The sequence below is a fragment of the Pituophis catenifer genome, unplaced genomic scaffold (assembly GCF_029215685.1).
Source record: "Pituophis catenifer annectens isolate HBS135680 unplaced genomic scaffold, rPitCat1.0.hap2 SCAF_1, whole genome shotgun sequence".
NCBI classification, from domain to species: domain Eukaryota; kingdom Metazoa; phylum Chordata; class Lepidosauria; order Squamata; family Colubridae; genus Pituophis; species Pituophis catenifer.
Window position 1 is genome coordinate 353439631 of NW_027256881.1, and position 13658 is coordinate 353453288.

Sequence of the window (13658 nt, forward strand, 5' to 3'; positions counted from 1 at the left end):
GCAATTCCCTCTACATGGGCCTGCCCCTGAGATGCACCCGGAGACTCCAGCTGATCCAGAATGCAGCTGCACGGGTTGTTATGGGAGCCCCTCGTTACTCCCATATAACACCCCTCCTGCGTGAGCTGCACTGGTTACCAGTGGTTCTCCGGGTCCGCTTCAAGGTGCTAGTCCTCACCTATAAGGCCCTTCATGACTTAGGTCCAGGATATTTGCAGGACCTTCTCCTGCCTGCCTTCCCACCGTCCTGTTCGCTCACATAGGGCCGCTCTCCTCAGGGTTCCCACGGCGAGCCAATGTCGTCTGGCGGTGCCCAGGGGTAGGGCGTTCTCTGTGGGTGCTCCCACCCTCTGGAATGAATTACCTACCGAGCTCCGGACGGCTCTGATCTCCGCTCCTTCCGTCAGGACCTGAAGACTTGGCTGTTCAAGCAAATAGGCTGACTCTGATTCTGGGTTTTATTATTTATTAGTTAATTTGGTTTAAAATGGGATTTTGTTGTACATGTTTTTAACTTGTGTTCGCCGCCCTGAGTCCTTCTGGAGAAGGGCGGCATATAAATACATGAAATAAATAAAATAAATAAAAGTCAAGATGGCAGCCCCAGGTGAAACATAGCCAGTCCCCCGACTTAGAGTTCGCTTAGCGACTGCTCGAAATTACACTGAGAAATCGGACTTATGGCCGTTTTTCACACTTAGTTAGTTGCTTTAATCTGGGAAAGACTATCAGAAGTAACTCCACAGATTGTTCTTGGTTCTCGGGGCCTGACAAATTCCTGCAATGAGAAGGAGCAGTTGGTCCTTGACTTACGACCATTCGTTTAGTGACCGTTCAAAGTTACTGAAAAAAGTGACATGACCCGTCTTCACAATTAACGACCGTCCCCTGGTCCCATGATTAAAATTTGGACGCTTGGCAACTGACTCACAACTCGGGGGGGGGGGACGGGTGTCACGCAATCCCCCTTTTGCGACTTCTGACGAGCCAAGTCCATGGGGAAACCCTGAATCATTTAACAACCACGTCGCCGACTTAACAACCGCAATGATTCACTTAACAACGGTCGTAAAATGGAGCCAAGCTCATTTAACCACGGTCTATTTTAGCGAAAGAAATCTGGGTTCAGTTGTGGTCATTGGTTGAATAAAAAGCGAGAGCAGTTTGATTGTGCAGAGCTAACAATGTGCGAAGAAGCAACGGAATGGAAACCAATCAAGGAGAGAAGGAACCTGGAATGGAGGAGAAACTTCCTGACAGTGAGGACAATTAACCAGTGGAACTGCCTGCCACCAGAAGTTATGGTTGCTCCATCCCTGGAGGTCTTTAAGAAGAGACTGGACAGACATTTGTCTGAAATAGGAGAGGATCTCCTCCTTGAGCAGGGGGCTGGATTAGGAGACCTCCAAGGTCCCTTCCAGCTCTATTCTGACTGATTGATTGATTGATTTTCCAAAGCACCTTAAGGCAGGACAAGAAGCTTTACAGATTAATACAGAATTAACAGATTTGGAAGGGACCTTGGAGGTCATCTAGTCCAACCCTCTTCCCCCCAAGCAGGAGACCCTACCCCATTTCTGACTGATGGCAGTCAGTCTCTTCTCAAAAGCCTCAGGGATGAAGCTCCCACAACTTCTGAAGGCAACTTCTGATCCATGGGTTGATGGCTCTCCCTGTCAGGAAATTTCTCCTTATTTCCAGGTTGAATTGAATCAAAGAGAGGTACGACTTAGAACTAAGGAGAAGCTTCCTGACAGCGAGAACCATTGACCAGTGGAACGGCTTGCCACCAGAAGTTGTGAGTGCTCCATCACTGGAGGTGTTTAAGAAGAGACGAAACGACCATTTGTCTGCAGTGGTCTAGGGTCCCCTGATTGATCAGGGGGCTGGACTAGAAGACCTCCAAGGTCCCTCCCCGCTCTCTTCTGATTGACTGTATCAATCCTTCTTTTTGGGAAGGCAGGGAAGATGCATACAATCGCACACACTCTTAGACACCCACAGACACACGCAGGTGCAACCCACACGTGGTTTTGTGGGAGGGGGGGGGGTCTCCACTAAAAAAAAAAACCACTGACCTTTCCTTGGGCCACCAGCGAGAAAAGGAGAAGGCGGATTCTGCTGGTTTTTCTCTACCTTGTCATTTGTCTCGTTTCATTTATTTTGGTCCTTGGGGGTACTTTTAAATAGATAAAAGCGGATTTTAAAATAAGCGCGCTATTAAAAAAAAAGAAGAAAACAGCTTCTAAAAGCAGCCGTTGCAACAGGGACAAGAAAAGCAGCTAAAAATGTTTCTTTGGGGTAATATAGAAGGGCGGGGGGACTTGGAATGGCTCTCTCCGAGGACAAATCCTGTTGGAATCCAGTGGATTCCCCCCCTGAAGGAGCAGAGGGGCTTCTGACCTGGATGTCAGATTGAGCGATGTTTTAAAAGATTTCCGAATGGAAGGACGCAAACAGCCATGTAGATGGCGGAAGTCAGTCTTCTCCTCTGCTTAGCTCTGGTCACACACGCCCCTCTTTAAAAGATGGAGGAAGTTTGGGGAAGGGGGAGAGGATGGAGAGGAAACGAGCCCTGGGAAGAAGGGGACAGAATCTGGCTAGGGAAGGGGAGAGAGAGATAGGCAGGCAGGCAGGCAGGCAGGCATAGACAGACGGACAGACAGAGACGGGATGGATGGGCAGACAGACAGACAGGTAGACAGAGACAGATGGATAGACAGACAGACAGATGGGTGGATGGGGCGGACAGAGATAGATAGACAGATGATAGGATAGATAGATGGGTGGATGGATGGATGGATAGATAGATAGATAGATAGATAGATAGATAGATAGGCAGGCAGGCAGGCAGGCAGGCATAGACAGACTGACAGACAGACAGAGACAGATGGACAGACAGACAAGCAGGCAGACAGAGACAGATGGATAGGACAGACAGACAGGTAGACAGAGACAGATGGATAGACAGACAAACAGATGGGCGGATGGGCGGACAGAGATAGATAGACAGATGATAGAAAGGATAGATAGATGATAGATAGATAGATAGGCAGGCAGGCAGCATAGACAGACAGACAGACAGAGACAGATGGACAGACAGACAGGGATGGATGGACAGACAGACGAACAGATGGGCGGACAGAGATAGATAGACAGATGATAGAAAGGATAGATGACGGATGGGTGGATGGATAGATAGATAGATAGATAGATAGATAGATAGATAGATAGATGGATGGATAGATAGATAGGCAGGCAGGCAGGCAGGCAGGCATAGACAGACAGACAAGCAGGGTAGACAGAGACAGATAGATAGACAGACAAACAGATGGGCGGTATGGGCGGACAGAAGATAGATAGACAGATGATAGAAAGGATAGATAGATGAAGGATGGGTGGATAGATAGATAGATAGATAGATGATAGATAGATAGATAGATAGATAGATAGATAGATAGATAGATAGATAGATAGTCAGTCAGTCGGAGCAGACGGACAGACAGACAGACAGACAGACAGACAGACAGACAGACAGATAGGTGATAGATAGGTAGATAGAGACCGACAGACACACAGACAAAAAGACAGGAAGGCAGGCAGGCCAACATAGACAGATGGATGGACAGCAGGCAGGCAGGCAGGCACGATAGCGAGAAAGAATTTTTAATTGGCCACGTGTGATTGGACACCCAAGGAATTAGACTCCAGTGCATACAAGCCGCGTGACAGATCGTAGATCATAATTACAATCATTAATCTAAAGGCACAAAACAACAAGTGACAGTCACGCATACCAGGAGGAGAAGGTAGCAGGAAAGATGAAGATAGCAAGACAGTCCTACTACACGGGTAAATATCTTCCGGCCTAAGACAATATGGCTGTTTACAGAATGGATGATGACTGCATTGGTTATATCTGGAGGGTTGCTCACGATATCTTTGTTCTCTGTTTCTTAACCTTAGCAACTCTGTATGGACTTCAACTCCCAGAATTCCCAGTCAGGGAATTCTGGAGTTGAAGTCCTCACATCTCAAAATGGCCACGATTCAGAAGCCCTGCTCTAAACAAACCCAGATGTGTTGGTCACCCAACATGCCATCTCTGGGGAGGGGGCTCCCAAGCCAACATTTCTGAGCCTCCAAAGGCTGCAGAGAGGGGCTCTCTGCTGAAACAAGGGGGGTGGGGGGGGACTGCTGAAGTTCCCCCTCCGTTCTCGGTCACGTGATCAGGTGGGAGGCGGCTTAGAACAGAGCCAGCTTCACCACTCTGAGCTGGTGCCCGCCTGGGCGACGCGGCTGGGGATGATGGGAGCTGCAGTCCACAGCAAACGCAGCAAAAATCCTAGTTTCTTTTTCTCCCCCCGCCCCCCTTTCGGGAACCAAGTGCCCACGGCAGTTAGGAAAAGCTGGTTAATGATTCCAGGAGCCAAACCCAGGGATGCCAAGCTGTGCCAAACCAGCTGTGCCAAACGTTGCAGCTGGCTGCTGAAGTTGCCCATCGTTGGGCTAAATGGGTTCGAGGGAGAGGGCAACTATTGACTTTGGGAGGGAAGGGGAGGGAGAGGGGGGAGTGACGTCCCACTCATCCTGTCGGGCAAACAGTGCGAATGATGCCAGCCAGCAGGGAACGAAGAGGCAGCCGAGGGGGGCATCCCTTGCTTCGGTGCCAACTTTCTTACCACTGTTGTTAAGCGATTTGCTGCAGTGGTTGAGTGAATAACCCGGTTGTTAAGTGAATCTGGTTTGGCTTTGCTTGCCGTAAGGTTGACCCCCACCGGACATTGCGACCGTCATAAGTGTGAAAAACGGTCCTGAGTCCATTTTTTCCATTGTAACTTTGAATGGTTACAAAATGAAGTGTTGTAAGGCAAGGACTACCTATATCAAGGAAGCCCAGGGTTAGTTAGAATAACAGAGTTGGAAGGGACCTTGGAGGTCTTCTAGTCCAGCCTCCTGCTCAGACAGAAAACCCTACACCACTTCAGACAAACGGTTGTCCAATCTCTTCTTAAAATCTCCAGTGATGGAGCCCTCAAAACTTCTGGTGGCAAGCTGTTCCACTGGTTAATTGTTCACATTGTCAGGAAATTTCTCTTTAGTTCTAGGTTGCTTCTCTCCTTGATGGGTTTCCACCCGTTGCTTCTTGTCCTGCCCTCAGGGGCTTTGGAGAATAGGTGGACCTCCTCTTCTTTAACAGAATAACAAGAGTTGGGAGGGACCTTGGAGGTCTTCTAGTCCAACCCCTGCTCTAGCAGGAAATCCTATATCCCATTTCAGACAAATGGCTGTCCAATCTCTTCTAGAAACTCCCCAGTGATGGAAGATCTACAGCTTCTAGTGGCAAGCTGTTCCACTGGTTAATTGTTCACATTCTCAGGAAATTTCTCCTTAATTCCAGGTTGCTTCTCTCCTTGATAGTGTTTGATAAGTTGTTAATTGAAAAATGGCTGCTGCAGGGACGTTGGCTAGGGGAATTGGGGAGAACAGTCAAGATGGCAGCTGCTGCTCTGTGAACGGAGCCCCCTCTGAAAAGGGGAGCCAGCCAGGGTCCTTGAGTTGCGAATGACCCCCTCCTGAGTTTCCCGTCGTGACTCGCCAAGGTCAACTCATGCAGTGACCGGTCAGCTGAACACGGCTCTGGCCAAGACACACAACACGTGAAGCGTGTGCTGTGGAGGCAAAGTTTGCAACGGAGCCGAGTCAAAGAGAGAAGAAAAACCTCTCTCTCTCGGTTGCCTTTTCATTGGCACAGATGCCCTCCATTTTGCCCTCCGAGACCCCTTGCCTATCTACCCTCCCAGAACCATAGAGTGAGGAAATGGATAGGTTAACATTAAAGATAAAAGACAAAGAAGAAGATACAGAATGTTTTTTTTAAAAACTTGGGATTTGTCTTCTCAATGGTTAGATAATAAAGGCGGAAATTAGAAGTTGGAAGAATATTTTGATTATATAGAGTAATTATACATAATTATAGTAATTATTATTACTATAATTATGTATATGTGAAATGACCCAGACAATACACTGTACACTAAATGCTCATATATGTTAAAGCAAAATGTATAAATAATTTTTTTAAAAAACCCATAGAGTGGGAGGGAGGGAAAGGCACCTCAGAGGTCATCTAGTCTACGGGTGGCAGCTTTAAACTTGTGGACTTTAATTCCCATCTGGCTGGGGAATTCTGGGAATTGAAGTCCACAAAGCTCAAAAGATGCCAAGGATGGACACCCCCCCCCCCCCGATCTACTCCAAAACAGCCCCAGGGACTCTCACTTGCAGCCACAATTGCTACCCTCTCCCCCCAAAAAGACCTCTCCCATACCCCTGTATCTTTTTTTCTAGATTCAAGTGCCTGGGAAAGTCGAGAGTAATTCTCCCAAGCCCAGTTTGCGGGGTGGGGGGTGGGGGTGGGGTGGGAGACAGTCACCTGGTTGCCATATTCATTTATTATTTATTTATCTGTTTGTTAAATTGACTTGTCGTCTACCTCGCTGGGCTGCTTACAGTAAGGAAAAGGAAGGAAAATGAGAAGGCTGGTAAAACAGAACAGACGTAAAAATAACCAGACGATATACAACGACAAAGGAACACGGCCAGAATAAATACATCGATGTGATAACCAGAAAGGTGGATGCGTGGAGAGCAGAGGACGAGTGAGGGGGAGGGGAAAGTCGGCCTTCACACTTCCCCAAGTCCGGGGGTCTCCACGGACCATCAACTACCTCGTAATACACCCTAAGTATCTTCTGGAACAATTTGTTGTGAATCCTGGCACAGAGATTTTTAGGGAGTTGCAGGCTGTTTTTAGAGGTCTAGAAGGGCAGGAGTGAGAATGGCGATACCCACCCGGAAAAATGTTCTGTTTGTGCGGCGGCAGCCAAAAAAGCCAAGGCAATCCTAAATTGCATTAACAGAGGGATACAGCCAAGATCAAGGGAGGTACTAATACCCCTCTATAAAGCCTTAGTAAGACCACACCCAGAGTCCTGCACCCAGTTTTGGTCACCACACTATAAAAAACAGGCTGAGATTTTAGAAAAAGTTGCAGAGAAGAGCAACCAGGATGATGAGGGGACTGGAGGCTAAAACATGCGATGGACGGTTGCAGGAACTGGGCCTGGCTGGTCTAGGGAAGAGAAGGACAAGGGGAGACATGATAGCAGTGTTCCAGTATTTGAGGGGCTGCCCCAGAGAGGAGGAAGGGGGTCAAGCTATTTTCCAAAGCACCTGAAGGTCAGACAAGGAATAATGGGTGGAAACTGATCAAGGAGAGATTCAACCTGGAAATAAGGAGAAACTTCCTTAACAGTGAGGTCAATTAACCAGTGGAACAGCTTGCCACCAGAAGTTGTGGGAGCTCCAACACTGGAAGTTTTTAAGAAGAGACTGGACAAGCCACTTGTCAGAAATGATCTGCTTGAGCAGGGGGTTGGACTAGAAGATCTCCAAGATCCCTTCCCACTCTCCTATTCTATATTGTTAACCCTGTGCATTGGCTTATTATTACCTGTTAATCTGCAGCTGTCCATGGAGGCTCCATTCAGCTGACCAGATGAAGCTTAAAGGAAATTAAATTCCCGGTCCTTGCAGTTTTCAAGCATCTCCATTCCCTCTATCCCCTCCCCCCCACCTGGGGAAGTTGCTTCACGCTATGCAGGATGGGACCATACAGTACACAGGTATTCCTCATTTTTTATTTTTTTTTAATTTGATTTATATGCCGCCCTTCTCCGGAGACTCAGGGCGGCTTACAATGCGTTAAGCAATAGCCTTCATACTTTTGTATATTTATACAAAGTCAGCTTATTGCCCCCCACAATCTGGGTCCTCATTTCACCTACCTTAGAAAGGATGGAAGGCTGAGTCAACCTTGAGCCTTGGAGAGATTCGAACCAGCAGAAATTGCAGGCAGCTGTGTTAATAACAGGGTGCACTAAACCCTTGTACTATCAAGGCTCTTATTATTTAACAACGCTACTGGAATTTCGGTTGCTAAATGAAGCAGCCATTAGGCAAAGCAGCACACAAGACTGCACCACAGGCAGTCCTCGGCTGAACGACAGCTTGTTTAGTGACTGTTACAACGGCACGTGAAAAAGTGACTTATGATAGTTTTTCACACCGTTGCAGCCTTCCTACGATCATGTATCAAAATTCACTACTAGGCCACTGACTCATATTGCCCCGGAGTCACGCAATCCCCTTTTGCAACCTTCTTCTGATGAGCCAAGTCAAGAGAGAAACCGGATTCACTATGCAAACATTTTACTCCCTTCCCAAGAGTGGTTCTCCCCGGTTCGGGCAAATCGGTAGCGGCAGGGTTGGAGGCTCCGCCCACCCGCCCGGACATCATCAAATATGCTTTGCACATGTGCAGATGTGGCACGTGTGTGAGTGAAGCAGTAGCAAAGATTAAGTGAAACCGACCCCTGCTTCAGAACCGCAGTGATTCACTTAACAACGGTAGCAAGAAAGGTGGCAAAATGGAGCAAAGATCGACCACCATCTTGCTTAGTAACAGACATTTTGGGCTCAGTTGCGGTCATTAAATCGAGGACTACTTCTACTTAGCAAGTTGTGGGAAATGGGGGGCAGTTGTGACAGTCCCATTTTCTTCAGCTTCATCTGGTCAGCTAAACGGAGCCTCCATGGACAGCTGCAATTTACCAGATATGGCCAGCAAGAAGAAGCCAAGCCCCAGAGTTAAAACAATATAGAATAGGAGAGTGGGAAGGGACCTTGGAGATCTTCTAGTCCAACCCCCTGCTCAAGCAGGAGACTCTATAGTACCATTTCAGACAAATGGCTGTCCAATCTCTTCTTAAAAGCCTCCAGGGATGGAGTGCCCATGACTTCTGGTGGCAAGCAGTTCCACTGGTGAATTGCCCTCACTGTTAGGAAGTTTCTCCTCAATTCCAGGTTGCTTCTCTCCTGATTAATGTCTATGGAGATGTTCAATCATCCAGGTTCCGGTTACATTTTTTTTTTTAATTTTGATTTATATGCCGCCCTTCTCCGGAGACTCAGGGCGGCTTACAATGTGCTAAGCAATAGCCTTCATCCTTTTGATTATTTATATAAAGTCAGCTTATTGCCCCCACAAACTGGGGTCCTCATTTCACCTACCTTAGAAAGGATGGAAGGCTGAGTCAATCTTTTGCTTAACGCATTGTAAGCCGCCCTGAGTCTCTGGAGAAGGGCGGCATATAAATCAAATTTAAAAAAAAAAAAAAAAAAACTTGAGCCTGGCGAGATTCGAACTTAAAGTAATTGCAGACACCTGGTGTTAATCACAATCCTATCAGTCTACTGAGCCACCAGGCCCTTGAACCACACAAGAAGCTTACTTGGTTTTTAACCAGGTTAGTTTTTTTTGCGCCCCTAGCACGAGACAGCCAGCCTGGTATAGAAGCTCTGTGCTATGGATCCTTTGTTTTGTGAACTCAACCAATGGTGGTTTATTTAATAAACGGTAGTTTAGTGTGTCGGGTGAAAGCTGTGGCTTTTGCACATCCTGTGTCACACAACCCCCATTGTGGTTCGTTCGGCTAAAACTTTTTGAAGCGCGACTGACATTTTTTGACTTATCCCTTTTTTCCCAAGAAGCTGCAAAAGAAGTCCCTTGGGAGTTGGGGCGGCATAGAAATGCGACAAAATAAATAAATAATAAATAAATGCAAGCATCTGGGCGTCCACCAGAGGGCGTCCAACCCTCTATGCCGCCAGCCCTCTAGTGGTGGCCTGGAGTCCTGCAGCCCAGATTTGCCAATCCCTGTGTACAGGAGACCAGAAGGAAGGAACACTGCCTCCATTCAGCGGGCCACAGGATGACGTGAGCCCAGCCTGCCGCATGTGGCAACCACACGGTCTGTTCAAGCTCATTCTGTCGTGAACTTTTACACAGTGACCTTCTGGGTCAAACGTGGGAAGGAATGACAGGCGCCAAGGCCAAAAAGAAGAGAAACAATCTGAAGGGCTCATGCTGTTCTCCGTGAAAAACCCCCCTCCTCCCAAAAACATCAATCTTAGCGCGGAGTTGTCCAAAGTTGGAAACAGTGTCCGGGCTCCTAAAGGCTCCTTAACGGTTAGAGCGTTGACTAAATTCCGTAGCCGAAATCGGAGATGGTGGCTTTTGGGGGGGGTGGGGGGTGGAGAGGGTGTCCTTTCGTTTTTTTTTGCAAAAAGAGAAACCATCCAGTCTTGACCCAGGAATCCTCCAAACTTTGTGGAGCGGAGAAGGAGGAGCTAGGTGGGAAAATAGGACAGTGTTGGCCTACTTTGCAGAGTTGGTGGGAAAGCTTGTGAAACCATTGTTGACTTAAGTCCTGCGGAGTTGTGAAATCGGCCCCCACGATCTTCCTGGGAAGTGTTAAGCCACACTCCCTAAGCCACAAATCTTAACAAAACAGAAGAGAAGAGGAGAGGAGAGGAGAGGAGAGAGGAGAGGAGAGGAGAGGAGAGGAGAGGAGAAGAGAAGAGAAGAGAAGAGAAGAGAAGAGAAGAGAAGGAAATTCTCTCATTGATTCCAGGTTGCTTCTCTCCTTGATTAGTGTCCATCCGTTGCTTCTTGTCCTGCCTTTCTTGATGAATAAACCATCATTCTAATAGGAAACTGGATGGTTGAGCCAGTCCAATTCAGTTGCATGTGGGAATCCTGCCATTTGGAAGCAAATCTTGGTTTCTGTGTATGCCAAGAGGTATTTCTTTGAATTTAGCCTGGATTTTTTTTAAAAAAAAATCTTCTGTTCCATCATGTCAAATTCTAAGTAGACGGTCTGGATAAGTCCCTGCAGTTTTCTTGGCAAAGTTTTTTTCTTTTAGACATGGAATGCCATTGCTTTCCCCAAAGGTGCTTTTTCAAGAGGTAAGATGTTTCGCTTCTCCTCCAGGATTCAGAACTGAAGAAGCTTCTTGGAGGAGAAGCGAAATGTCTTCAAAGAAAACAAAAACCCAGAAATTCCAGTTGCCTCTTGAAAAAGCTCTTTTGCAACAACCAGAACCTGGATGGCTGAGAATCTCCATAGACATTTGCCATTGCTTCCTTCCCGGGGCTGAAAGGGAATGACTGGCCCAAAGTCACCCATCTGGGATTGTGCCTAAGGCAGAACTAGAACCCAGGGTCTGACGATTGCTGAGGTCTTCCCCAAGACTGAAAGTGTGGCCAAACAATGACGACGGGTGTGTGTGTGTGTGTGTGTATGGGTGTGGCTTTCTGGATTGTGTACGGTGAATATAGCCAGGGATTTGGGCTGTAGGTCTATTTATATAGAGTGACGACAAACCGGGTTCCGATCAGCTCTGACGCTCAGTGCAACAACACTATGATTCCTGCTTTGGTTGAGGGAGATCAGGCCCCCCAAGGGAGACCCTGAACTGCATGTGCAAAACACAATTCCCACAAGGTGTGATGCCTAGACAGGAACCACGCCCTGGCTTCGAACACCTGATTCAGGTGACATGCTAACCCAGGGACCGGATTCCTGTGATGCTCAGAGATAACAGAACAGAATAACAAGAGCCGGAAGGGACCTTGTAGGTCATCTAGTCCAACCCCCTTCCCCCCAAGCAGGAGACCCTACCCCATTTCTGACAGGTGGCAGTCCAGTCTCTTCTTGACAGCTTCCAGGGATGAAGCTCCCACAACCTCTGAAGGGAACTTCTGTTCCATGGGTTGATTGTTCTCACGGTCAGAAAAATTTATCCTTATTTCCAGGTTGAATCTCTCCTTGATCAGTTTCCATCCATTATTCCTTGTCTGGCCTTCAGGGGCTTTGGAAAATAGCTTGACCCCCTTCCTCCTCTCTGGGGCAGCCCCTCAAATATTGGAAGATGGCTATCCTGTCTCCCTTGGTCCTTCTCTTCACTAGACCAGCCAGGCCCAGTTCCTGCAACCGTTCATCGCATGTTTTAGCCTCCAGTCCCCCAATCATCCTGGTTGCTCTTCTCTGCACTTTTTCTAGAGTCTCAGCATCTTTTTTTACAGCATGGCGACCAAAATTGGACGCAGTATTCTAGGTGTGACCTTACTAAGGCTTTATAGAGTAATGTTAGTACCTCCCTTGATCTTGATTGTATCCCTCTGATAATGCAATTTAGGATTGCCTTGGCTTTTTTGGCTGCCGCTGCACACAGCTGGCTCCTATTTAGCTGGTTGTCCACAAAGACTCCCAGATCCCTCTCACAGTCGCTGCTATTAAGCCTGGTTTCCCCCAGTTTATATGTGTACTTTTGGCTTTTCTTGCCTAAGTGTAAGACTTGACTTTTCTCTACGTTGAATTTCATTTGTTAGAGAGGGCCCAGGGTTCAACTCTGCCCATCTTGATCCTGAGCCTATATTCTAAGGTGTTAGCTATTCCTGCCAGTTTAGTATCATCTGCAAACTGAGCTTCATTGTCTGAGGAACCCAGAACCTCCAACTGGCTGGGGAATTCTGGGAGTCGAAATTCACCCGTTTTAAAGTTGCCGAGATTGAGAAAAACTGGCCAAGATTAATCAACCCATTGTCTGACATGATACAGGATTTCCTGCAGGGGGTTGGACTAGAAGACCTCCAAGGTCCCTTCCGACTCCATTATTCTGTTCTGTTCGACCATATGATGGAGTCCTATTTATACCACACGCTACTGACACTGGATGGATTCACCCCGTATGACTTATGACCATTTTTCACACTTATGACCGTTGCAACCATCGTCACATGATCAAAATTCGGACGCTTGGCAACAGACCCATAGTTATGACGGTTGTAGTGTCCCTGGGGTCGTCCGATCCACTTTTGCGACCTTCTGACAAGCAAAATCAATGTGTGACTAGTTTCACCACGGCATTGATTCGCTTAACAACGGTGGCAAAACTCACTTAGCAACTGTCTCGCTTAGCAACTGAAACTTGGGCTCCATTGTGGTCGTCAATTCCTGCAATTATGGCAGCCGCCCAGCAGGAGGAGTCTGGGGAGGTCCCTTTTTTTTAGGGATTCAAATTTTATTCAAAGACAGGAGTTGCTACTACTCAGGAAAGTTTTGCCCTTGATTAAGATGGATGGTTGTAGAAGGTGATCCCAGGTGAGAATGTTAAGCAACAAGAGGACAGCTAGGAAGCAATGGCTGGAGGTGCCAGAAGAGTACCTGCAGAGAAAGGGACGGAGGGAGGACTAGGGGGCGAGTCAGTTTAACAAAGCTTCAGCTCTCTTTTCTCTCGTCTTCAATGCAAACGTCCTACCTTCTTTTCCCAAAAGTGTTTCCGAGAAAACCACCCAGTTCAGAGAGCACCAAGGACCCCCAAAAACAGATCATCAGACCCTCGTGCATCACCTACCCTCTTCCCCGGGGCCACCCGAAGGTCATGGCTCTCTCGGTGTTTCAGCCGAGGAGGAAACCCAGCTCCAGGCCCTCAAAACGATCATGGAATCAAAGTCTTAGTACCACGCTTTATAAATCCCGAGTAAGGCCACACCTGGAGTACGGCATCCAGTTTTGGTCCCCACATTACAAAAAAGACGTTGAGACTTTGGAAAAAGTGCAGAGAAGAGCAACTAAGATGATTAAAGGCCTGGAGAGTAAAACGTAGGAAGGACGGTTGCAGGGACTGGGTCTGGCCAGTCTAGAGAAAAGAAAGACCAGGAGGGGACATGATAGCAGGATTTCAAGTAT